The 2,502-nt window shown below is 38.1% G+C and overlaps 1 long non-coding RNA gene across 1 annotated transcript; it reads right to left on the bottom strand.

Moving 5' to 3' along the window:
- Window positions 1–16: 16 nt before the first annotated feature.
- On the bottom strand, window positions 17–701 carry LOC121814015. The gene is made up of 2 exons (XR_006054015.1): window positions 493–701; window positions 17–344 (listed from the first exon to the last, which is right to left on the bottom strand). It is a non-coding gene; the product is annotated as an uncharacterized LOC121814015 (long non-coding RNA).
- Window positions 702–2,502: the final 1,801 nt, after the last annotated feature.

The raw sequence follows: 2,502 nt of genomic DNA, 5'->3' as shown, positions 1-2,502 counted from the left end.
AAACTGGGTGTTTATTTTATTGTGCCAGACATAACGAGGACCATCATCAGAGCAGCACAGACTCCAGGACTGATCATTGTTTCCAAACACACAGTCAGCACTGCCTCCTTTCCTTCTGATGCTTCTGTAACTCACTGATATATAAACGAATCCTCTCCACTCGACCTCCCAGTAACAGCGACCAGTCAGACCATTTCTACACAGCAGCTGAGGACGAACATCAAATCTGTCTGGATGATCAGGATATGACTGAACCTCCCCCACATTTGTAACCTTCCTGTTGTTGTCAGACAGTTGGAGGTCTGTGTGTACTGTGTTTGTGTCGATTGTGAGTTGACAGGAATCTGATGGAGAGAACAAACACAATCCAGCTGCAGTTATTGATCCATCATCTGTTCATTGATTGACACTTTGATGATGACTCCTGACATGATGAAGATGGTTGAATGTGTGCTGCTTTGTTTTCATGAATCCCATTAGAAACACACTTACACTTCCTCAGACCTGGTCTCAACCATCGGACTCCAGCAGGCTCCACCCTGAAAGGAGGAGGGGGGTCAGAGCAGCACAGTCAGCATGCACACATGGACATTACATGGCTCTCACACACACACTGTTACACACTGAGCTCAAAGCTCGGCTCCACTGTTTTATTCAAAGAAATCTACATTTGTTTATCAGCACATTTAAAAACAGGTTGAGCCAAAGCCTAAGCATAAATGACAATCAACAATATAAAACTTACAGCTGGTTTTAATAACAAAATTTATTTGTTTCTCAAATGACAAAGAGCTATCGAGAAACCCTCCTAAATCTTTAGCAAACAGAGTCCTGAACTTTTCCAGTGGGCCAAAGTAAACATTATCCGATAATGCTAACTCACTTGCATTATAACAATGTGAACGGCTAATGCTAACACTCTTTTCCCCAGCATTAAAACAATCTGAGCTGCTAATGCTAAGTAGGCCGCCATTAGCACCTAGGTCTAATTTAAGGCAAATACACATTAGAACCTAATGCTCATATCTTTTTCCTTTTCTTTGTAACAGCTTTATAACAGCTACTTAGCAGTAGCTGTTCACATTGCTGTTATTAGCTAATGCTAATTTAATGTGAGTTAGCATTATCCGATAATGTTAACACATATATGCATTATAACAATGTGAGGAGTTAATGCTAAGTATGCTGCCATTAGCGGCTAATTCTAATTAGGGGTGAATAATTGTTACCAGCTAATGTTAATATCGTTTTCCCGTTCCTTTTAACAATGTGAGCAGCTAGTGCTAGGTAGGCTGATGCTAGCAGCTAGTGCTAATTTGATGTGAATTAGCATTATATTAGTGAGGTGTTAATGCTAAGTAGACTGCCATTAGTGGCTAATGCTAATTTTAGGTGAATAGGAATTGTCAGCTAATGTTAATACCACATTTTCTTGCTTTATAACAATGTGACCAGCTAATGCTAAGTAGGTTGCCGTTATTAGCTAATACTAATTTGAGGTGACTTAGCATTATCCGCTTATGGTAACAGTGTTTTTTCTTACTTTTTAACAATATGTGTAGTTAATGTGAACACTATTTTTCATTCAATTTTAACTTTTCCCCTGCGAAGTGAAGAGTTAATACTAAATTGGACGCCATTAGTGGCTAATTTTAATTTTAGGTGAATAAGCATTAGCAGCTAATGCTCATACCATTTTCCTTTGCTTTGTAAGAATGACAGCAGCTAATGATACGAAGTCTACCGTTATTAGTTAATGCTAATTTGAAGTGAATAAGCACTAGTAGCTAATGCTAATACCATATTTCTTTTTGCTTTATAAAAATATCAGTAGCTAATGCTAACACTACATTCGCTTCAATTAAGCTTACTTAGCATTAATTATCTTCATTTAGCATTAAGAACCTAATGCTAAATAGGCTACCATTGGTGGCTAATGCTATTTTTTGGGGAATAAGCATTCGCTGCTAATGCTAATACCATATTCTCTTCCTTTATAACAATGTGAGCAGCTAATGCTAGGTATGTAGCCATTATTAGCTAATGCTAATTTGAGGTGAATTAGCATGTTCCACTAATGCAAACAATGTTTTTGCTAACTCTTTTCCCTTGCATTATAACAATATGAGCAGCTAATGCTAAGAAGGCTGCCATTATTAGGTAATGCTAATTTGATGTGTGTTAGCATTATGCGCTACTGCTAACAATGTTTTATCTTACTTTTTATTACTTTTTAACAATATCAGCAGCTAACGCTAATGTAACCAGTTTCTGCTTCATCCTGCTGCAACAGTTCGGCCCAAACAGAGTTCTCGACTCTGCGTTGTGTTGTGTTTTTAAGAAGACAAGCAGTCTCTGATTGAGTGTTGCCACTTTATTTCCTGAATGGAAACAACAGTGTTTTATCAGTGCAAAGGCTCACCACACACCACTCCGCACAGCACACTACGGCAGAACATCCCATTAGCATTCCGCTTTAGCATACAGTTTTACACAATAATA

This window comes from Haplochromis burtoni, unplaced genomic scaffold (assembly GCF_018398535.1).
Source record: "Haplochromis burtoni strain Fernald_Lab_line unplaced genomic scaffold, NCSU_Asbu1 Contig_5036, whole genome shotgun sequence".
Lineage (NCBI taxonomy): Eukaryota > Metazoa > Chordata > Actinopteri > Cichliformes > Cichlidae > Haplochromis > Haplochromis burtoni.
Note: the sequence above shows the minus strand (reverse complement) of the source record. Positions and strands in the feature narration are given on the sequence as shown.